The sequence below is a fragment of the Puma concolor genome, chromosome B3, assembly GCF_028749965.1.
Source record: "Puma concolor isolate L17-30 chromosome B3, mPumCon1.1.hap2, whole genome shotgun sequence".
Lineage (NCBI taxonomy): Eukaryota > Metazoa > Chordata > Mammalia > Carnivora > Felidae > Puma > Puma concolor.
The window spans coordinates 26,735,911-26,760,021 of NC_141672.1; the positions used below are offsets into that span (position 1 = coordinate 26,735,911).

Sequence of the window (24,111 nt, forward strand, 5' to 3'; positions counted from 1 at the left end):
GCAGAGAATGTGCAGCATCGTGTTCTGAGGACGCCAGCCTCCCTACTTGGGGCACAGCAGTCTGCTGGCCAGCCCCTCCGCTCCACCCATGCCCCCCAGCTCCGGCCACAGGACAAAGCATCACCAACAGCCTGCCTGCTGTCCTTGTTTTCACCAGGAGGTGGTTAGAGCTTCTGCGTGTGTCGCCTGCCAGTCAGGTTTGGGAACTACAAGGTACATCAGTGAAAAAAGGAAGCACAGGGTGGTGAACTCTGGGTTCCAGGGCTGTTTCTGAGCAGAAGTGGGCTTGCTGTAATCCTGCTGGCCAGCACGCAAGTGGAGAATGGTCATCGTGATGCACCTCGATTCAGCTTTTCCTCCACGCGAAGTACCTTTCCAAGTGTGTTGCATTTATCCATCCATCTACCTTCACAACAGCCCCATGAGGGAGGCAGTGTCATTGTCCCTATTTTCCAGATGGGGAAACCGAGGTGCAGCGATGTTAAGAAGCATCTGGGAAGTCATGGGGTCAGGATTCCAGCCATAGAAATTTGTCTCCAGAGCCCAGCCCTTAACCACTTTCCTCCATTGTCTCCACTGATTGTCACGCTCCGGGTTGGACTCGGTGAGTGACATCAGCTGTCACCACCTTCCCCACTATTGCCACAGTCAGCAGAGACAAGTGTTCTGATATTCCTGTTCCAACCCTGGTCTGCCTCTGCCCTCTGGTGAGCTCACGTGTCATTCAAGACAAGCCTCATGGCCAGTTTTATTAACTTGTTCACTTCTGAGTGACCCAAGGCATCACATTTGACCCCTTGGACCTTTTCTTCTCCCCCTCTGTACAAGGAGAAAGGGGCTTATGAAACCTCTCCATTCCTCTGCTTCTCTGACACAGTTCTTAGAAATTTCTTTCTTCCAGGGCTTGTAAGCACAAAGTCACAGATGCTACTGGTGTGCCTGGTCACACATGCACACATACATATGTACACACATCATACACACAGCATACACACACAAGTGCAAAATCTTGAACAACGTTGTAGACGCTCTATGGAAATTGAGCAGGGCTGCCGGGAGTCTGGCATGTTGCATTTTTCACGGTAGGAATGATCAGGGGCAGCTATGAGCAAACATTTAACAGTTGGGGTTCTCACACATTTGTGCAGTTATCAGCGGGCTTTCACAGCCATTGTTGTGTGGGATGCACGTGCATGTGTGTTCTTGTTCATAAGTCTTGTATCCTTGCCTTTGGCCTGGACTGTAATTAACGCCCATGGGAACAGGGTGTTTTCTGGTGTCTCCCCTATATTGCCCAGTGCAGAGACGCTTCTAGCAGGTGATCAGTTTGTACACGTGCATTGACGAGTAAAGCAAAGACACTGGATGACTTATACTAACGGGACTTAGGGGGTGAGGTGCACCCCCCATCCCTGTGGTACCGTGGGTAGCGGCCGCCCAGACCAAACCCACAAGCTCCTGTCTAAGCCTGCTCCTCGCTCAGCGGTCCCACCCACAACTGCTGATCCTGGGAAAGGTATGCCCGCACCCCCTGCTTCTCTTGTGTCTCTGTCTGTGCCTGACTCTCCTTTTCCATCTTCTACGTGGAGCTTTGCAGGTTCTCCCTGAACTGCTGCCTTTCCTCAGCCCCTTCACCCCTTTTGATTTTCCTCTCCGGGGAGGAGCCAGATGCAGGCATCTGAGCAGCTGCTGGAGAGAGAAGGACTTGGAGCTGGAGGGACTGGCCTCCCAGCACCACTTCATTTGGACTGTCCTTCCCCTGAGGCCCAGCTGCACACCAGGAGTGCTGGGACCCGCGCTGGACCTCTGGGGAGCTGCAGGGTGAGCCCTCAACTGTCCTCAGGTGGGGCGGGCCTGAGGAAAGTCTCTCCACAGCCACGTCTGGGGTCTGCTGTGCACGGAGCTGCAGGGTTTAGGGCTAGAACAGGTGAATTCCCTCCCTGGGCCTGACAAGGATGGGAAGGAAGCCAGTGTTCAGTACCTGCTGGTTTCCGGGTGACATGCCTTCTGGGCTCAGGTTAGGCTGGAAATGACCAGTCTGAACCTCCTAGTCCTGCCTGACCTTGAACCAACTTTGTTGATGAGGGAGGGGCCGGGGCTGGAGCTGATGAAATACCTCCTCGGTCACCGGGCATGGTGGGTTTGCACAGCTCACTGACCCCTTCTGTGGATGGGGCTGGGTGGTGGGAGGGTGTAGCCTGAGGCAGGGCCCCAGGAAGCTGAGCTGAGCTCCCACAGAGGAGCATGGTAAGGGTGGAGGGGGCCTCGGGGCCCACCCTGTGGCATGCTGGGATGAGAAAGCAAGACTCAGCAGATAGGTCAAGAATTATTCTTTTTTCTCATCCTCACCTCATTTCAGGCCATGGGTGGAGACCTTTGCTGTCCCCAGGCTTGTAGACCAGGACACATGCCTTCTAGGGGTGCTTCTGCTGGCCCTGAGGCTAGGGGGACAGAGCCACTGCTAGGGGGACAGGCCTCCTGCCTTGGCTTCCCAGTCCCCGAGGGTCGGTGCTGGAGAAAAAGCCTCAGCCTGCAGCCTGCTGGCTACACAGCGACACCTGGTGGGCCTTGGGTGTGGTCACAAGAAGATGCCAGAGCCCCCCTTGTAGGCCAAACCCCTGGTTCCAGCCTCGCACTGGGCATGTGAGGGGACCAAGCTGCTAGGCTGTTGTCCCAGGCCAATGCCCCAGGGGGCTAACCCCCACTACCACCCCCAGCCCAAAGTCTGGGGCGCTGGGGACCACCGGACCCCAGGAGATGAGCCTTGGCAGGATTCAATGCCCCATCACACAAGGACTTTTGGGGGTCTGGCCAAATGGTGAAACCATGGTGCTTGGTCACCAGGGTTGGGTGGGGTTTGGTTGGATGAGAACGGGCTAGGAGGGACTGGGCCCAGAATGGGTCCTCAGCTCCAGTGCCTGGGGACATTTGGAGGTGCAAAGCAGATTCTGCTGCTCTCCTCAGGGCTGAGTCAGAATCCTTGCCAGGCCCTGACCTGGGCTTACAACACGCCGACGGGGACACGCTAGGTGAACTGGTTCTGCACAATTCCCCTGATGGCACCACCCACATGGGGGGCCCCCCCGAGCCTCTGTGTTTTTAGAACCGGACGATGACCAGGAAGGGTTCTGAGCGGCATTGTCGCCCACTTCTCACTTTTCATGATGTGACTCAGGCAAGGTCACCCAACTGAGCGGAAAACAGGCTTGGAGGGCACGCAGTGACAGGTCGCTTCCTGTGGACTGTGCGAAGTGGGGGACCCAGGTCCGCTCCAGAGCACAGCGTTGCCAGGCATCTAGATGCTGAGCTGAAAGGCCACGGCTTCCTTCCTGCAGATTCTCGCGGGTGATGGTGCACAGTATTTTCCCGATCTCTTTTCTCGGTTTCTCAGTGTTGAACAGCTGCTGGCTTTGGACTTTGGGGCTGGAATTCAGTTTCCTTTTATTTATTCATTTTTTCTTTTTTTTAAAGGTGCTTTTAAAATGTTTTTGAAAGTTTATTCATTTATTTGGCGGGGGAGGGAGGGGCAGAGGGAGAGAGAGGGGGAGAGAATCCCAAGCAGGATCCGCACCGTCAGGAACCCAGATGCTGCAGGAATACCACCCAGTGTCTCGCAGACCCCGTGGTTGGAGCTGGTTTCCCCAGTCAGCAGGTTGAGGCAGTAGAAAGCTTAATTCCAACCTGCCAGGCATCACCCTGGGCTGGCAGGCTGTTCTAAGCCCCAGGCTCCTGTAATTCAGTGCCTGGGGATGCAGACCCCTACGATGGGGTTGAGTATGAATGTAGAACCCCTGCTGATGTGTGCCACACCCCGGAGAACCCCTGCTCCCCATCCCTCCAACCTTGCTGTAGGCTGTGTATTATAGATTCCACTTGCCTATTGCCTGGGGTGCTATATCCTGGGCCAAGGACGTTCTTTTTCAAGGCTGCGGTCAAAGGTCAAATTTGAGCTTGAAAAATGTGCATGGTGGTGTTGGCCATGGATTAGGTTAGGAGAGCTCTCCTCCGAGGCTGAAGCTAAAAGACTGTCAAAGAAGGTGGCAGGAGAGATATGCCGGGGGTATGGGGTATGCCCTGGGCTGGAGGTATAAACTGGTAGATTCTACCCCTCCATGTGCTCAGTACCTCCCCTCACAGCCCTACCGCTGAAGCGTTGTATCAGTTAAGACTACTTCAGTTGTAAGTTACAGCATTCCAAACCAAACTAGGAAAAAGGGAAATTATTAACACATTTGGGCATCAGCCTTCAGGCACAGTTCGATCCAGGGGTTCAAACAGTGTCATCAGGGACTTATCTCTCTCTTGGCTCTCAGCTTTGTCTCATTCTGTGTCCTGGATTTATTCTGCAGAGGGGCTTTCTTCCTGTGTCAGGAATGTGACAGCCAGTAACCTTAGATTCACATTTTTCCAACCTAATAAGTCTCTAGAAACATCTTTTCTGTCTTTCATATCCCAGGAAGGACTCTTAACTGACTTGCTTGGGAGCATGTCCATTAATGAACCCATCCACATAGGGTCCTCTGACTTGGTGGCTTGGGACACTCTCTGACCCTCACATCCCTGGAAGAGGGGGGAGGGCACCATGATTGACAGCTGCATCAGCACCACCTGGGGGAAGGGGGCAGGGAAATGAGTTGAGTATGCAAAGCCACAGCTACTCTTCTCAGAGGGACCTGCCCAGGGGGCTTTCCTCTTCAAATCAGAATGTCAGTGCAGGAGTGTTAAACTTCTCAAGTCCACCCTGGCTCACTTGACAAAGGAGAGAGCTGAGGCCAAGGTAAATGCCTTGCTCAAAGTCATCCTGTGTTCTGCAGAGGCATGACATCGTTCCTGGTTCCATCTCTAATTATTCTAGTCAAGAGCCAAGTGCAGTGGCCAAAAGGGTTGTCTGAGAATCCCCTCTTCTTCCAGAGACTTAGAGGAGAGCCAGGGGATGAGGACAGTATAGTGGGAGGCTCCTTAGCTCCTTATCCATCAGCCCAAGGCCTTTGTCTCCCCGACTCTTCAGCCTTCTCAGGGTTATAAGGCAGGAGCCCCCCACCCCAAGGAGACGGTCACTGGGCATCAGGACATGAGAAGGTAGGCCTGGGAGGCTGGCTAGGAATGCGGGGAGAGTACAAAACAGAGAGGTGGGTCTCAGTGTGTGGGGGTGAGTCATCTGAGGGTCTAAAAGTCAGGCTAACCTAGGGGATGGAGGCACCTTGGGAAAGCCTGGTGAATTCTGGTCAACACGGGACCCTCAAGCAGAAACATTTTCAGCTGTCATCTTAAGAGAGGTCCTCACCCAGGGCAGGACATGAAGTCCAGTGTGTGTGTGGGGGGGGGGGGGTGGGGGTGCAGGAACCAGGAAGGAAGGCAGCTTCTTCCTCCTTCTGGCCACATGATCAAAGCTCTCTCTTTATTCATGGTCACATGGCCACCCCAAACCGCTTGCACATGTCCTCCGTGTGACCCCCTGCCTGCTGCTGTCACGTCATCTACACCCCTCCCCACAGAACACTGGCCCGCTTTCCTCTAGCCCACGAAGTTCTACCCCATAGCTCCGGACCTGGCTTGGGTCGTGCCTTCTGTAGGCTAGTGGCCCTCAACTTCAATTTTGCCCCCCAGGGGACATTTGACAAGGTGGGGAGATGTTTTGGTTGTCACCCCCGTCAGGGGGCTGCTATTGACATCTAATGGATAGAAGCCAGGGACGCTGACCCTCTTACACTGCACAGGACAGTCCCCACAACAAAGAATTATCCAGCCCGTTACAGGAATCGTGCTGAGGTTGAAAAGCCCTGCATGTTGGAGTGTCTGGGGCAGTGCTACCCAGCTTTCCTCCTGTCTCCTCAGGCTGAGCCTCCACCCCAAGCAAAGCCAATGTGTGCTGGTTTAACTCCCAGCTCCCCTGCTCACTGGCTGTGTAATCCTGGGCAACTAACTCAACCTCTCTGGGCCTCTGTTTCTCATCTGTATAAAATAGGGCTAATAATAGTACCCACCTCATAGTGTTATGAAGATATCTTTAGTTGGCTTTATACACCCGCACCCACACCCACACCACACACATACACACACAGAATTTAGAAAGGTGCTTCACTCAGAGAAAGCACTCACTGTATGTCAGCAATTATTCTAATCAGTGGTCGTTAGGATTGAATCTCCCTTTGGGAAAGTTTTGGAAATTTGTGTGTGCCTTTGGTGGGGAGAGGTCTTCTACTATAGTCATGCCTGAGTATTTGCATATGGAAATATGTGTTGCTTTATTATAAACTATTTTTTAAGTTTATTTATTTATTTTGAGAGAGACGGGGCACGGCGGAGAGGCAGAAACAGGGAAACAGGGAAAGACAGAATCCCAAGCAGGTTCCACGTTGCTAGCATAGGGCCCGACATGGGGCTCGAACCCACAAACCATGAGATCATGACCTGAGCCATGACCAAGAGTCAGACGCTTAACCAACTGAGCCACTCAGGTGCCCCTATTAAAAAGTATGTTTTTTCTTTATAATACAGTTCAGGTGTTAGATTGATTAAAAAATATTATGTCTATAGGTTGGCTAACAAGTTGACTTTCAGATTTTTAACTTATTACACAATATTTTAAAATAACTTTTAAAAGGAGCGTTGTTGGGGCTCATGGGGGCTGAGAGACACAGTTCTAGATAACTGAATCATAGTGCCTCTCTTGCTATTTAAAATTTTTTTAAAAGTTTATTTATTTGAGAGAGAGAGAGAGAGAGAGAGCATTAGCGGGGGGGGGGGAGGACACAGAAAGAGAGAGACAGAGAGAGAGAGAGAGAGAGAGAGAGAGAGAGAGAATCCCAAGCAGGCTCTGCATTGTGAGTGCAGACAGAGCCTGATGCAGGGCTTGAACTCACGAACTGTGAGATCATGACCTGAGCCAAAATCAAGAGTCGGACGATTAACTGACTGAGCCACACAGGCACCCCTACTTCTGCTATTTTTGAGTGAGGGCACGCCCACCACTGAAAGCTTGGCATAAATGCACACATTTAAGCAATTTTTACCAGCTCTCCCCACCCTTGTACCCACATCCAGGATAGATCCAGTCCAACTCTGCCCTCTCCCACCCTCGCCAGTGCCCAGCTGCGTGGAGCCCCCAGCACTGCCAGTATGGGCCCAGAAGGGTAGAGCTCAGAGCCGGGATACTCACAGTCGGGGCAGGCACCCAGCCTCGCCTGCCAGCTGCCTGATCTAGAGAAAGTCTGATGTTTTCCAAGGAAGGGTGTTGCTTCCCACCACACCCTCTGGCAGGCTCAGCCTAGGGATTCTACAGCTCAGTTCTGGTCTTGACTAGAGCCCCTTCTTCCCCTCCCCGCCCCCCCCCTCCCCCGCAGCCTGGGCTCTTTCCATCAGATTTGTCCTTGCTACATAGTGATCGTTATAAGAAAAAATGGACAAAGTCACAGAACAGAAATCACACCTACTCCTGTTATCCGAAGAAAGCCCTTGCTAATATTTTAATTTTTTCTTGGAAATCATGCTTCTGCATTGTATTATATTTTTTAACACATGCTATTTTGTAACCTGATTTTTTTACCCCACCCAACTATATATTGTGAACATTTTTCAGGTCATGAAGTATTCTACTACCAAGAAATGTCAATGAGGGCCCAGTATTCTATAAATAAACCATTATTTATTTAACTAGTTTATTGATTGCTGGACATTTTGTACCTCGTTTTTGACCTTGTTTGAATCCTGGCACTGCCACTTAGTATCTGTGTGATATCAGGAAAGTCATCTCCTCTTGCTGAGCCCCGGTTTGCTCGCACGTCCACTGAGTCGTCAAACGCCCCAGTGCCCTTGGGCGTTGCTTTGAAGACCCCCAAGTTGTTGTGTGATGAAGTGCTTGGCACAGTGCCTGGGACGCGTCCCCAGGAGTGCTTCCTTGATGTGAAATCTTCATCCCTTTCTCTGCTGCGCTTTCTTCTGCTTGTTCAGGAGCTCCATGTATGCCTTGGCCACCCTGAAAGATGGCCTTCTCGTGACTATCATTCTCAGGGGAGGAGGCCGTCTGCCTACTCTTGGCTGAAGGAACGAGCTCATCATGGACTCTGGACTGGAAACTAGCACCCAGTGGGGATTGGACTACCAACCAGGCCAACGTCTTCCATGGCTGAGTCTGGATTTCCAAGCAGATCTCTTAGGGCAGAGCCTTTGGAAATTCCCATGATGTAAATTTCCTGGGCTAGCAAGAATGACTCACTACCCACCTCTTCCAAGGTGAGGGGCAGGTCTGCTCAGGTCCCTGGGCACCTGCCAGGCTGTGTGCTCCCACCTTGATGTCCAGAGATGTGACACTCTTGGACAGCAGCCATGGTCCAGGAACCTCACACACCTGCCCCAGGCCACTCTAACCCTGTGTGAAGGTCTGACCGGGCCTGCCTTGAACCAGCTTGGGGGGCCATCTTTCTCCACAGCCAGGCGTCCCCAGGACCTAGCCACTGGTATGACTAATCACAGTGCCCATTTCTACTGCAAAAGGAAATGCCCAGGCCCACACCCCTGACTACAAAAACAGCCTCTCAGCAGAGATACTTGCTTCCAACAACCAGAATGCAGGCCCTAAATAACCCCAAATAGAAAACTTAGGCACAGGCCCTGTGCACGCACGTGCATGCGCGCGCAAACACACACACACACACACACACACACACACACACACTTCTTCACATCCCTCCCATATTCTCACACCCATGTGCACACACACACAACCACCCAATGCAGGTGCCAGACAGCAGTTTATGTAACTTAGCTTGGGCTTGGTCATGATGTTCAGAGGTAAAAGTGGGAAGAATAGGGACTTGAGACCCCAGATGCCAGACTGCAGTACTTAGAAGACGCATGCACTGCACATAGGAAATGAGACGGCACGCCCACTGTGGCGCCCCGTTTGTCCGACCACGTATGGTGCTCTGACTGGGGTAAGAGGTCCTTACCTCCTCTCGACCCACGTGGAAAGTAAGCACAGGAGGTCAAAGCGCTGGGAGAGGTGAGGAAGGGGTGTGAGAGAGAGGCCCTGGGCAGGGAGGCAAGTTGACCTCAAGGAGGAAACGGGATTGCAGACGATCCTGGAAGTGTTGAGAGGATCTCATCAGAAAAGGTGGGAACCTTCATCCCCCCAACAAGCCCCAAACCTTGGCGGTTTCAGTGTAGAAGAGGGAATCAGTGTAGAAACTTTTACAAAGGAGTTTAAAGCAACCAATACTTAGGGAGGTAAAAAAAATTCCTTGTGTTCCACCTTCTCCGGGGAAGCGCTGTCCCCCACTGGGGGCACAGCCACCCCCACTTTTTCCTGAGACAAGACCTTCTTAAACGGGTTGGGCAGCACCACTCTGCCACTTCTTGGGGGAGTTTCCGACAGGGAAGATCTGGGCCAGTGGCTCGCTGTGGCTGGGGTAACCGCTCACCGCCATGAACTCCACACCCTTGGGGCGCCTGGGTGGCTCCGTTGGTTCAGCGACCAACTCTTGACTCCTGATTTCCGCTCAGGTCCTAATCTCAGGTTCATGGGTTTGAGCCCCACCTTGGGCTCCACACTGACAGTGCAGAGCCTGCTTGGGATTCTCTCTCGCTCAAAATAAATAAATAAACTTAAACAAACAAACAATGCACCCTTAAGGGTCACAGACAGTTCTTGGTCTCTGCCCCTTGACTCACTGGCCTCAGCTGTTGCACTTTTTCAGTTCATGTGAATATTTTACCTGTTTCTCTGTCTCCTGTACTACTGTGGTCCTCCACCTGGGTGGCCTTGTCTCTGAGAGAGACATGTGGCAATGTCAGAGACCTTTTTTGGTTGACACAGATGGAGGGGGTCCTTCTGGCCTCTAGTGGGTGGAGGGATGCCGGCAATGTCCTGCACTGCACAGGACAGCTCCCGGTGACAAAGAAATAACTGGCCCCGAACATCATTAGTGCTAAGGTGGAGACACTAGCTTATCAGTTCCAGTCGGATCATTGTGCTTCCTCTGCCAGCATCTCCCCCATTTCTAATGTGGGATTTTTAGTCCACTGTGGGTTGGGGAACTGGTTAACCAAGCTTGCTAGGACCGGTTCTGAAATGAGAATAAAGAGGTGTGGTATTCAACCCCATGGACTTCTCATGAGTCAAGTGCATGAACTTTGTGAACCTGACTTGGGCTGGACTGGGCCTTTGGAACTGAACATAGGACTCAGTGGCTCTAGCAAAGGCAGGGAGGTGCCAGGGACAGGGGTCCTGGGCCTTCAAAAGGGGGGGTCCGTAACACACAGAACAGACCTGGCTTTCTCTCTCTGGAAAGTTGGCTTCCTCCCACCTGGTTGGACCTTGGCTCGCTTCTCTTTGGCTTCTGCTCCCCAATGTTCCAATCCATGGCCATCCCCCATGTTTCACTCTGCTCTACAACTTGGCTCCTCCTGGCCCTCATCCTGCAGCCAGGCAGAGAACAATGGGCCCTCTTTCTTTCTTTTGGGTTTTCCACAGTGTCCTGCATAGGCAAGAGGGTCACACTTGTGACCTCTGGGTAAGTGACATTTTACCGTATTTGGTTTGGGAACGTACCATATGTATAACGTGCCAACACTCTGTTCTTGGCTCAGGCTTGCTAATTCCAGATTTTTTAGGACTTTGGTTGCAAGGAATGGAAATGAACTCTGGCTGGGCTAAGCTAAACAGGAAATCTATTGGAAAGACCCAAAAGGTATCTCAAGAATTCCAGGGCAGGCCTGCCACTGGGCTTCAGGGATGCACTCAACCCAGAGACAGGGTATTGTGGGGGACACGGAGAGTCCTTTCTCCCCTCTCTACCCTCAGCTTCCTGCCCCTCTCTCCCCATTCACAGCCCTGCTTTCTGGAAGTACAGAACTTGGGGTAGAAAATATCCAATAAAAACAACAGTAGCTGAGTCTATGTGTCCTCCACTCAGAAGCAACCAGCTTGGGCTGGAACGTGGTCTTGATCCCTGATCCCTGGGGAAGGACTTTGATTGTGGGTGTGCAAATAATATACTAGATATCCATGGTGACATGCACATCAATGGCCAAGGTAGGATAGTGAAAGACAGCTTGCCAGAGATGCAGGGAGAGCTCCTGTTTGGGGTCTGGGCTGGGTTGAAATGAAAGCAGAGATACCCAGTAGTGCGTGCCGGGGATGGGGAGGGCCTGGCCTCGTTCTGTTCAATCTAACACGCTCGTAGGAGAAATGGCCGTAGCTGCAATTCCCAAGGAGCTCCCCCTCTGCCAAGGGAGTCAGACAGACGCACAGACCAGGAACGACAATACCGAGTTGGGATGTCCACAATAGTGGTATAGACGGAGTGCCCTGTGCATGCCAGGACAAAGAGACAGCTAACTCTGCCAAGTCAGGTTAGCTCAGGAAGAGCAATGTTTGAGCTGAGCCTTGAAGGATGGAGTGAAGAAGGACACGCCTGAGCTTGTCGAAAGCCCCAGGAGGCCTGGGTGACTGGGTGACTTCAAAACAACATCCTTGGGAGGATGTTTTCTCCTTTCCCCACAGTCCCCTCCCTTTTCAGCCCCTGGATGAGGGTCCTCTTGCTGCTGTCACAAATTACCCCCAGCTTAGTGGCTTAACACAACACAAACTTATTTTCTTACGGTTTGGAGGCCAGAAGTCCGAAATGAGTCTTACGAAGTTCAAATCAAGGGGGAGAATCCATTTGGCTCGGGGAGTTTCCTTGCCTTTCCAGCTTCTAGAGGCCGCCTGTGTTCCTTGTCTCATGGTCCCCTTCTTCCAACTTCAAAGCATATGACTCCTGCTTCTGCCTCCGTGATCCCACCTCCATCCTGCTTTTGACCTTCCTGTCTCCCTCTTATAAGGACCCTTGCAATTATGGGGCCCACCTGGATCATCCAGGATTTCTCATCTCAAGACTCTTAATCTCACCAGCAGAATGCCTTTTGCTGTGGAAGGGAACATTCCCAGGTTCCGAGAATTAGGATGCAGACATCTTGGGAGTGTTGGTGGGGGCACCGTTCGGCCTACCACAGCCTCCTTCACCGCCTTTCTCCTCCCTGCTGGCGGCAGAGGCACCAATCTGATTGGAGATTGTGACACTCCTGGGGTGGGTGCCTGCTCCCAGCGTTCCAGGTTCTCCAGCTGTGATTGGAGAGTCCATTAGGGTTGTGCAGGGTCAAGATTTCAGGGGGCGGGGAGTTGGAGGCCCCGCCAGCTCTGTGTTAGTAAAGCCAACCTTGTGGGCAGGTCCGTGCTTAGCTCCTTCTGGTTTCTTCTTGATGGTCCAAGAGCCCAAGGGAAGAAGTGAGTGCCGAGCTCCCCATGCCTGCCACAGTAGTGGCTGTTGGCTAGGCGGTATGAGAAATACGGTGCCCCGAGCAAGACACAATGGACTTTGTGTTCTATCCTGGGGCTATAATTTATTTACCTTATTATTTATTTTTAAAAAAAGATTATTTGTAAGTAATCTCTTACACCCATGGTAGGGCTCAAACTCACAACCCCAAGATTAAGAATTGCAGGCTCTCCCAACTGAGCCAGCCAGGCGCCACTATTTATGTTATTTTTTTAAGTAACCTCTACACCCAATGTAAGGCTTGAACTCATGACCTGGAGATCAAGAGTCTCATGCTCTACCGACTGAACTAGCCACGTGCCCCTCTAATGTCTCTTTTAAATTTTTTTTTTAATGTTTACTTATTTTTGACAGAGAGAGAGAGAGAGAGAGACAGAGAGACAGGGGAGGAGCAGAGAGAGAGGGAGACATAGAATCCGAAGCAGGCTCCAGGCTCTGAGCTGTCAGCACAGAGCCCGAGGCGGGGCTCGAACTCACAGACTGTGAGATCATGACCTGAGCCAAAGTTGGATGTTCAACCGACTAAGCCACCCAGGCGCCCCCTTCTTTTAAAAAAATTTTTTTTTAATGTTTATTTATGTAATGTCTCTTTTATTTTTTTTTTAATTTTTTTTTTCAACGTTTATTTATTTTTGCGAGAGAGAGAGACAGAGCATGAACGGGGGAGGGGCAGAGAGAGAGGGAGACACAGAATCGGAAACAGGCTCCAGGCTCTGAGCCATCAGCCCAGAGCCCGACGCGGGGCTCGAACTCCCGGACCGCGAGATCGTGACCTGGCTGAAGTCGGACGCTCAACCGACTGCGCCACCCAGGCGCCCCTGTAATGTCTCTTTTAAAAGGTAGCCTCAGTTACCTGGGTGGCTCAGTCAGTTAAGCATCTGACTTTGGTTCAGGTCATGATCTTGCGGTTCGTTGAGTTCAAGCCCTGAGTCAGGCTCTCTGTTGACAGCTTGGAGCCTGTTTCAGATTCTGTATCTCCCTCTCTTTCTGCCCCTCCCCTACTCACACTCTGTCTCTGTCTCTGTCTCTCTCTCTCTCAAAAATAAATAAACATTTAAGAAATAAAAAATAAAAGGTGGCTTCGGGGTAGGGGGAGCGGCTGGCTGGCTCAGTCGGTAGAGCGTGAGACTCTTAATCTCTAGGTCATAAGTTCGAGGCCCATGTTGGGTATAGAGATTACTTTAAAAACTGAAAACATTAAAAGAGACATTAGAGGGGCGCCTGGGTGGCGCAGTCGGTTAAGCGTCCGACTTCAGCCAGGTCGCGATCTCGCGGTCCGTGGGTTCGAGCCCCGTGTCAGGCTCTGGGCTGATGGCTCGGAGCCTGGAGCCTGTTTCCGATTCTGTGTCTCCCTCTCTCTCTGCCCCTCCCCCGTTCATGCTCTGTCTCTCTCTGTCCCAAAAATAAATAAAAAACGTTGAAAAAAAAATTAAAAAAAAAAAAAAACCATTTAAAAAAAAAAAAAAGAGACATTAGAGCAGATCTTAGAAGCGTGTTCAGGAGGCAAGGACTAGAAACATGTCATGTGATGAGCAATCACAGGAAGTAAGAGAGTAATTAACATTTGGTGAGTGTCTAAATGTTAAGGTACTTTGCATGGAGGTGCTTTAATCACTCCAGAAACCCTTGAGAAAAGCACACTTATCCTCTTTAAACAAATGAGCAAAGAGGAGCTCAAAGAGCTCAAGAACATCTCCTAAAGTGACCCCACTAAGGAAGTAGTGGGGCTGGACTTGGAGTTGGGGGCCTGTCTGACCACCCCTCCCAAGTCAAGACCTGAGCCTCTCCATACAAGAATTTGGTCTAGAGAAAGCTTTTGAAGCAACTGCTGGTTGCCTGCCCTGTGACCATTCTCCCTTTTTTCTTTACCAATAGCGCTTGGCAACATTTTATTTTTATTTGAGGCAGTGATGTCCAGATGGAAGCAAATAAACAGAAGACGTCCTCTGCTCCGGTGCGACTTGTGGAGCCCATGTGACACAATTCTGGCCTGTGGGACACGAACAGAAGCCTGTTGGGTCTTTCTGGGAAGGTTTTGTTTCCTTATTGCTTTTCTTTTTCTTCCTGCTTGGAGTGTAGACTGGAGTCTGGAGGTGCAGGAGCCACGTTGCAACCATGAGGCAACCCCAAGGATAAAAGGTACCTATCATGGACGGTGGAGCAGATAGGTAGAAAGGAATGGGGACACTGAGGTGGTCATGGAGCTGTCGCCCCAGCTCTGGGCCACCCACCCAGCCCTACTGTAATGCAAAGAGCTCTCTCCCTCTGCATTTGGTTAAGCCACCTTAGTCTGGTTTCTGTTTCCGTGCAGCTGAACTCAATCCCTACTAGTAAAAAGGGAGATGCCAGCTCTCCTTGAACACCTGAAGGACTGTCTTTGGAAGTGGGCTTGGACTTTTCCTCTGTTGCTAGTGACTGCAGAAGGTTTCGGGAAACAGAAACCAGCTTGGGCAGATGGAGGAAGAACCTTCCAGCTCTGCTCTTGGTTCTTGGCTCAATGGAAAAGTTGACAGTGAGTCAGGGGCAGTCCGCACCCAGGGGAGAGTCTGAGCAGAAACTGGATGACCCTAAGTGGGGCCAGATGCGGAAACAATGTTTGGATCAGATAACAGGCAAATCGCTGACGTCTACATATCTGAGCATGTGACAGGGTCTGTCAACACATGACCCTCCTAATAATGAGTCTGCAGGATTGTATATATGCACATGTAAGGGAATAAGCTTCCCCTGATAAAACAATTCCCGGTACAGGGGTAGCCCTGGAGGGAGAATCACAGTGGTTGGGGGATCGTGGCTGGCTTAGATAACCTGGTTATTCTGATTTTGTATTTTCCCTTGGGGGTCTCCCTCTTCTGTCATGTTATCTCCCAGGGGGTCTAGCACTCAAAATCTCCGCAGTTACAAGTGGCATAAAGTCCCCCAAAGGATTATTGACCCAATTAAAAAGTCTTAGGGGTTGTGGTTTTCAGGCATGACTGGATCGGGGTGCCCAGATGCTGTCATCAGGAACTTTTTTCCTTTCCTCTCTCAGTGCCGCTTTTCCCTGAGTGGGCTTCGTTCTGAGGCAGTTTCTCACCTGGCAGTGGCCAGATGGCAATGTCACACTTGCGTCACAGCAACCCCAGCAGTGAAACAGTCTTTTTTCTCCAACCATTCAGCAAAAATGCTGACGAGGGCTGTCGTTGGCTCAGCGAGGTCACATGCCCTCTCTTGGCCAATCATGGAAGTCAAGGACACACAGTGCTGCCATTGATTATGTCAGAGTCATGTGCTCCTCGACGGAGTCTGGTGAGATGTCTGCCCTACCTCCACTGAAGGGAGGGAAGGATGGGGTCCCACCTGGAAGAAGGTCCATCCGTGCTGGTCAGGGTAAAGCAACAGATATCTCTCTAGTGTAGGCAGGCGGCCCCCTTTCACAGTCTGGCTGAAGGCTAGTCCCTGACCTTGGTGTCCATGCACGTGGTCAAAACTGTTCAAGTCTTTCTCTAAGAGAGAAAAGGAGGACCAGTTAAAGACTCATTAGGAAGCATAAACGCAGCCTGGCTCACCACGTAAAAGTTTATGACTTCAATGTCCAGCTCAGCTGGGACCTGGATGCTGTTTGCAGGAACTTCTACCGGCTTTTTCTGCCTTTAGTTCTCCACCTGCCATTGCAAGGCACTGGTAGAACTTCCCCAAATGAAGACGGTAGGCTTTTCGACACGTGGATTTGATGTGACTCAGCCAAGAAGACTTCTAACCCTGCTGCCCACTTAAACCTCGCTCTTGGGGTTCTGGAGACCACTGCCTCTCCAGCCCCTTCATGGAAAAGGAAAGAGGTGCTGCCTTGACTCCCTCATCAGCAGGCCATTCTGGTCTGTCTGTATGTATGTATGTATGTATGTATGTATTTTTATTGCTTTAATCAGAGTAATAGGTTTTTAAAAATCAAATACACTAGGGGACTTATAATGAAACCTCCAGAGGCAACTATCTTTATTATTATTTTTTAATTTTTATTTTTTTAACTTAAAAAAATTTTTTTTTCAGTAATTTTTATGCCCAGTGTGGGATTTGAACTCAAAACTCCAAGATCAAGAGTTGCACATTCTGCTGCCCGAGCCAGCCAGGTGCCCCTACATTTCACTTTTTCAGTAATTTGTTATGCTATGTACCTCCAGATTTCTAAATGTACTATATATTTTTTATTTTATTTATTTTTTGATGTCTTTTTTTACACTTTATTTTAGAGATAGAGAGTGTGAGTGGGGAAGAGGGGTAGAGAGAGAGACAGAAAGAGAGAAAGAGAGAGGGAGAGAGAGAGAGAATCCTAAGCAGGCTTCACACTCAGTGCAGAGCCCGATGTGGAGCTCTATTTCATGATTGTGAGATCATGACCTGAGCCAAAACCAAGAGTCAGATGCTCAACAGACTGAGCTACCTAGGCTCCCCTAAAGATGTTATATATAGTATATATAACATTTAATATGTATTAGATATTTTTGTATATTTAGATATTTATAATATTTTAGATATTATCAGTTGACTTTCTATAGTGGAATCTTAGGATTTAGGTCTCTAACCACACACCCTACTCCTCAGCCTAACGCACCTGTTCTCTGACATTTTTGCTGAAACCACTATTTAGTGTTTACATTATTATGTGCGTGTAAAACTAGTTCACAGCTGAGCCCTGTAGTGCACCATGATTATATTTCCTCTCTTAGGCAACTTGGAGTTACTAGATTTGCCTCTTTCTTTCTTTTTGTCTGCTTGGTTAGCTGTTTGGGTTTTTTTTTTTTTTTTTTTTTTTCCTCTCTCTGGGAGCCCTGTCCTGCTTCAAGCTGAACTAGCTAACTCTGCCATCATCCTAGAATGCTCCTTCCCTCCATCATCCTGGGGATCCTTTATTCCTTTCTCTTTTTGGTGGCACAAATCCTTCCTTTCTCCCTGAAAAAGTGTGCCTTGGAAGTAAATATTTTGAGGCCTTGCATGTCTGAAACCTTTGCGTTCTCACCTCACACTGACTGATAGCAGTTGGGCTGGATATAGAATTGTGGGCTGGACACAGTTTTTTCCTCAGCGCCTTGAAAGCATTGTTCGTTGTGACTGTTCCAGTGTCACAGTTGCGAGGGCCGATGCAAATGTTTATTGAATGAGTGAGTGACCCCGGGAGTGCTTGTCACATTCAGGTTGGTGAAGCTATAGACCTTGACACCCTGACTTAGCACGTGTTGCTCTGCTGTCATCATTGTCCACCCCTGGCTTCCGTGTTTTGTGAGGGGCAGGGCTCTCACCCTAACTGTTCTCTGGAGAGATAAGTCCAAAAGGTTCTGTGGCTGGGCTCTGGGAAGCTTTCAGCCTGGTTAGTGCTGGTTCTGTTCCCCGAGCTGCTACAGAGGTCTACTACATTCAAACACTCCCGGAGACCACTGGTTGCCTGCCAGCCTCTTCCTTTTTGCAGGTGGAGGCAGTTCAGGCCACCTCTGCATGTGAAGGGTCCTGTGGCCGAGGCAGCTCCTGCCAACTGGCTCCTGACTCATCACAGTTCCCTGCACCTGTGAGCCACCCCATAAGAATAACTCTCAAGACACTCCTCCTCTCTGTTTCCACTGCTCCTGCCTTGGCTCAGGCCGTGACATCTCTCTCCTGGAGTACTCCTATAGTCTCCTAAACACGTCGTATGGTCTCTTCAAAACATGTCCACGAATCTTTGACGCTCTTCCTTCCGAAAGGCGGAGACTGACTCCTCTCCCCTTGAGTATAGGCTGGACTTACTGACTTACTTCTAACAATGGAATTACCCTCCAAACCAAAGTAATCTATCTAAAATGAAAATCTGAGCACGTACTTAACATTTTTTCAACTTGAAGTATAGGTGAGGAGGTGACATATGATATTAAGTTAGTTTCAGGTGTACAATGTGTAGTGATGCAACACATGTACATTACAAGATGCTCATCACAATAAGTATCTGGCAATATTATTGACTATATTCCCTGTGCTGTGCTGTGCTGTACTTCTTAATCCCCTGCACCCGCTTAGCCCACGATCAAGTAGTTTTCCTTCTAAAATCCTGCCGGTGCCCACTCACAGCTCTCAAGGAGAAATCCTAACTCCTTTGCTTCGCACTCGAGGCCCCCTCTATCCCACCTGGTCTCTCGGCCTCACTCCAGGGCTTTGTTCCAGCGACACTTCTCACGCTCCCTCATGCGGAACTCGTGGCACTGCCCTAACCGGGCCATGCATATGTCTTTGGGCCCCTGTCCATGTTGTTCTCTCTGCCTGGACTGACCCACATTTCCCTCTTTCTCGAACTAACCAGCTAACTAACTAGCGTCCCAACAAATTAACTAACAAGAGTAGCTTGGGTGCTGGTCGATCGTGAGCCCTATCGACCCTTGGCACCACTGATCCTTCACCTCCTGGGATTTGAACTAACAACATAAAGCCAAAGGGGGAGGGTGGCGAGAGTACGTAGCAATGGATTCCTGCTCAGAAACCCTTTGTGACTTGTCCTTGAGATAACCAGGAGATACTGGTTGGTTTGGGCATGCTCACGCACTATCCCGTAATTGCTCTCAAGTCAGCGCATGTCTGTGCATCTGACTTCCTTATGACAAGCTCCATGGTGAAACCCATTTATTTTACCCCTTCTTCCTCTGCTGTGCCCACTCTACCCTCTCTTCCCGGTTGGCGCCTGGTACCCAGGGTGTGCCTACCTGGTGAATGTAGAGGGAGAGCTGGGTGAGGAAGGCTGCGTGGCTTGCTGACTCTGGAAGGAGAGCCACCCTCTCTGTTCCCGTCCCGGTCGCACACAGCCTCATTGCCCCGCTGTCAGGTTAGGTCAGGTTGCCTAGAAGCAGTGAGGTGGGGATTCTTGCACACGTGAGTTTTTGAGGGAGGGCTCTCAGGTGACTGCCAGGGGAGTGAGGGGAGCAGGAGGGGGCAGGGAAGATCTTGGCATCTTGGTGTGTTCGGCTGAGGTATGGCCTCAGCTGTTTTTTTGGAGAGCTCTGGAGTAGGAGCAGCGCCACGAAATCGGTCACATCGTGAGGCAAGGAGACTGGCCTTTTGTGTCCCAGTATCGGTCAGTCATTGCCTCAGTCAGGAAACAACCAGCATTTCAGGCTGTGCAGCTCCAGTAGGCCGGGGGCAATTCTCAGAAGAAGGGGTCAGCTGTGAGCATCTCCCCCCGACAGTGCTTGGGGGTGGGGGGCCAGCCTGGCGCAGGGATCTGGGTCACTATGCCCAGCAACTTGGGTGCACAGCTCCCGGCCTGAAGGTGCCTCTCTGGGCCCACTGGCACCCAAGATTTAGGCTGCCAGAGGCCTGAGGCTGAGATGGGGGCTCAAAACAGGCCTCTAGTTTGCCCAAGGAACTGCTTACAAAAGAAAGCTTTGTAGTGGACTGAATAATGTCCCCATCACATTCTCGTCCACCTGGAACCCCAGTATATGAAATAGGGTCTTTGCAGATGTTTTAAGTTAAGGTGTAATTGTCCCAGATTTGGGATGGGCCCTGAATCCAACGGTGAGTGTCCTTATACGAAGGGAAGACACACAGAGACACACAGGAAAGAACCACGTGACAGCAAAGGTGGAGATTGGAGCGATGTGCCTACAAGGCAAGGAACGCTAGGAACCACCAGAAGCTGGAAGAGGCAAGGAAAGGTGCCCTCCTGGGGCCTTCAGGAGGAGTATGGCCCTGCCAGCATCTTGGTTTTGGACTTTTGGCTTCTTGAGCTGCGAAAGAATAAATTTCTGTTGTCTTGAGCCACGCAGTTTGCAGTCATGGGATAGGCAGTCCTTGGGAACTCACCCAGGCCCTCAGGCCTGACGCAGGGGCGAATACAACACCCCAGGCTGGGAGTCTCCCTGCCACCAACTTGTGTAACCTGGGCAATCCTTTGCCTTCTCTGAGCCTCGCTTTCCTCACTTGTAGGCAATCTGCCAGTCCTAAATCTGGCGTGAGGACATGAGGTTCCCCCGAAATTCCCAGGCTGAGAAGTCTTAAAGACACCCCGATTCCCAAGTACCCTCCACTCACCCCTGGTCAGGGGTGCGGGCCCAGACCTGGGTCAGGTGACTCCAACACATCTGCTCTGCTCCCGAGGCCCCACGTGGGCATCCCTGGAAGAGCAGACTTCTGAGGAACCTTCTAGCTCTAGGTCTGTGAGAAAAGACTGAGGAAAGCACACCAGAATGGGTAGCTGGCTGCAGGATCTGTTGTTAAAACAGAACAACTCCCTAAGTGGCACATTTTAACGTACTAAGCTGACGTGAGGGTTTCTAAGACCGAGATGGAAAAACATCTGGGGCAGAGTTTCTCCAGCTCTCTGTGGTCATGGGCCAATTGTTAAGTGCAGGAGGGCTGTGCGGTGCCTTCTCATGGGCGCGAAAACAACGCGGTAGATCTACACTAAAGTGCCCGCAGATGCACGGGACACCCTGGAAAAGGCGGGGTGCGAGCAGTGGTCTCTGGAATGGGGTCCTGGGGCTGGCGGGCTGCCCATAACCTTTCTATTGTCTCCTCTCTACAGGTTTTGAATTTTTTACCCTCTGCATGAATAACTTAAAGAAAAAAATCAGCATGCTTCAAAGCAAAAAGGAAAATGCCCTGGTGCTTGCAAATAAACACGGAAGAAAGACAAAGGAGTTTCTCGGCTCCTCCCTTTCCCCACGTGGCCAGCCCTCTCGGCAGTTCCCCTGTGAGTCTATCCGTATATTTGTGCACCTGCCTCCTGCAGCGCCAGGTGCCCAGCAAGGCCAAGGGCTAAAGGTGGGAGGTAGGCTTGGCACCCCTGGAGCCCGGGAGCTGGGAGTGCAAGATTCCACACACAGGCAGCCATGCGTGGGCAACAGAGGCTGAAAAGTAGCCACAAGAGGCAACACACGGAGGCCAGCTGGAGGGGGCCCCTGCTTCATTCCATAGCATAAAGCTTTGTACTCAAAAACTTTTTTTAATTAACGAAATCGCCAAATGAGTGGTGGAGACAGCAAGTCCTGTGGGCTCCAGGAGAGGACAGAGGGCTGTGAACGGACCCCAGGGAGCACTTGGCCAGGGGGAAATTCTGAGCTGGGCAGATAAGGTGGGGAGGGGAGGTGACTGGGCTCAGGTATGTTGCTGGGTCCTGGGACTGGGGCGTTTTGCCCCATTTGGGCACCCGCTCCCCAAGTGGCACATTTTAATGTACCGTGTTGACGTGAGGGTTTCTAAGACGAAGAAGGAAAAAACATCTGGAGCAGAGCTTCTCCAACTTTCTGTGGTCACGGGCCAATTGTTTTCCTAATGTGTAATCAATGACGAGCCGTTTCTTTTGTAAAACATAACACAAAAGAATTGCTGGAAGAAAATGAAATGAACAAGGGACATAAAATACAAGCCAATTTTTTTTGAAGTAGGCTCCATGCCCAACATGGGGCTTGAACTCACAACCCTGAGAGTGAGAGTCACATGCTCTACCGACTGAGCCAGCAGGCGCCCCCCCCCCAATTTTTTTTTATTAGATTCAACTGACATAAAACCGTTCTATCGAATTGCTGTGACAGTATCTAAATGCTTGGGGACGGTTCTCGGACTTCTCTCATCCTGGATCTGAGCAAGCAGCGTGCACGGCGTGCCAGACCACGCTTCGAGCAGCCCTGCTCCAGAGAGAGAGAGAGCCTCAGCGAGCGAGGTGGCGAAAGCTTCAGAGAAGATGGCCAAAGAGTGGGGCTTGGAGAGCGCTCCTTCCCAACCGCCCCACGCCCCCGCCCCTTCCGGGCTTCGCCCACATCCTGGTGTCTGATGCTCCTGCTGGGAGAAGCCCCTGGAGAATCAGGCAGGCCAAGCTGGGATGAGTGGTGTCCTGGCATGTTCATTCTTCAGGATGCTTACACACTGTGTTATTTAAGTATTTGTTCAACATTTGTTCGGAGGAGAGGCTGAGTCCTGCCTGGGGCGCAGGGGTAGGAGAAGGAGGCTGGCAGAGGCTTCAGTTTCTCCTGGACTCTCCTTGGCGCTTTGGTCCTGCCCCCAGGTTGTCGACCCCTCTTCCTCAGTGAATGCCCTGCCGGTGACCGGACTATCCTCTTTGGAAGGTGGCTCGGGATGGAGCATATTCCTTGGTGAAAGTCTCTCCCCGGCCCTAGGCAGCTTGTCCCAGTGGGTCCTGTGGTCTCCTGAGGTCTCTCCTTCCTGGAGAGGTGCTGGAGAAGGCAGCCTGCTCAGTCTTGTTAGGACCCGTGATGTTTTAGCACCCAGAATGTGAGCCTCCTCCTGGTTTAGTATCTGGACAGCTGCCCAGCAGGCCTCCTTTAATGACTCTTATTAACCTGTTTCCCTGCCGTGATGGGGCAATGATAATAAGAATAAAAATAACTACCCTTGTCTGACCCTGAGCCAGGTACTGGGCTCAACACCTTGCGTGCACTATCTTGTCTGTCTCACAACCCTGGGAGGGTGAGTGCTGCTCCCATTTTATAGACAAGCAAACTGTGGCTCCACTTTTAAGCAACCTGCCAAGGTCACACAGGTGGTGGCTGGGAGAGGCAGGAAGGCCAAGTCTGTCTGACGCTGGGCCCCCATTCTGCACCAGGGCGTGGAGGCCTCCGATGAGTGGGGAGGAAGAAGAACCCAGAGTGGGATCTAGGTGTTGGTCTGAAAGGAGCTGGGCCAGTGCAGGCTACAGAAAGCTGAGCAGGGGCAGAGCTGAGAGTGACGGTCACCTTCTCCATCTCCTTGGGAGAGGAAGCAGGCAGCCCCCAGCTCCCCCGCCGCAGTGCACACTTTGACTCTGGGCTCAGGGGACACTGGCGGGTACCGACCTCTCCGCCTGGCTTCCACAGGAGGCTTTACACTCAGCCCTCTCGCGGGGCTATAAGGTGCCAGGCAAGCGCCAGCTTTAGGGTGATTTTACCCCAGGACACTCCTCAGCCAGCCAGCTGCAAGATGATGAATAAACTTGGAGCTTTTGCATGTTGTAAAAGGTTAAAAATAAAATGATTGGGGGATGTGATCAGGCAAGACCCCTTCCTTTGCCCCTTTTCCCAGCAACCCCCCCGGAGAGAGAAGGTCTTCAGGTCAGAGGGAAAGAAAGCAGCTGCAGTGAGACAATGAACATCTGGGCTGGGTGTGGGCAGTAACACAAAGATACAACGAACATCTGGGCGCTATGCCTGGCCCTTCTCACCTCTTCCCGGCTGCACTGAACCCTCAGCAGGGCAGACACTGGAGGCCCCACTTATGTTTGGATAAAGAGCAGGGGGACAACCCCCCTGGTGTCCCCGTGTTGCTACGAAAGCAAAGGGGCCTTCTTACAAGGTGAGAAGCTAAGGTGTCTCCTGTGATTCTTTTCTGCAAGGTGCAGGGGATCCTTTCCGGTCACCGGGGAAGGAGAGAGTGACAAGTCCGCGGGGGAGCTGCAGTAACACATCCCTCAATAACGCGCACCTCACGGAGCGCCTGGGTGGCTCAGTCGGTTAAGCGTCCGACTTTGGCTCAGGTCATGATCTCTCTGTTTGTGAGTTCGAGCCCCGCATTGGGCTCTGTGCTGACAGCTCAGAGCCTGGAGCCTGCTTTGGATTCTGTGTCTCCCTCTCTCTCCGCCCCTCCCCTGCTCATGCTCTGTCTCTCTCTGTCTAAAAACTAAATAAAAACATTAAAAAAATTTAAAAAAAAAAGAACCTTGTTAGGCTCCACGTCAGCTCCACACGTACAAACGACAGATGTTGCGTAGAATATAAAAGTCATGAAGCACGATTGACAAATGCCATGTGTGAACCCACCATGTCACTTGAGGACTATGCACAGCGTTTGCTCCTCACCGTGACCT

At 51.2% G+C, this 24,111-nt stretch overlaps 1 long non-coding RNA gene across 2 annotated transcripts; it reads left to right on the top strand.

Moving 5' to 3' along the window:
* The first annotated feature begins 1,340 nt into the window (after positions 1 to 1,340).
* LOC147579817 (uncharacterized) lies at positions 1,341 to 23,909 on the top strand. Of its 2 annotated transcripts, XR_015252152.1 has the most exons (5): positions 1,341 to 1,821; positions 14,193 to 14,456; positions 15,349 to 16,171; positions 20,839 to 21,006; positions 23,641 to 23,909. It is a non-coding gene; the product is annotated as an uncharacterized LOC147579817 (long non-coding RNA). The 2 variants fall into 2 exon arrangements; XR_015252151.1 differs by having other exon boundaries at positions 14,193 to 16,171.
* Positions 23,910 to 24,111: the final 202 nt, after the last annotated feature.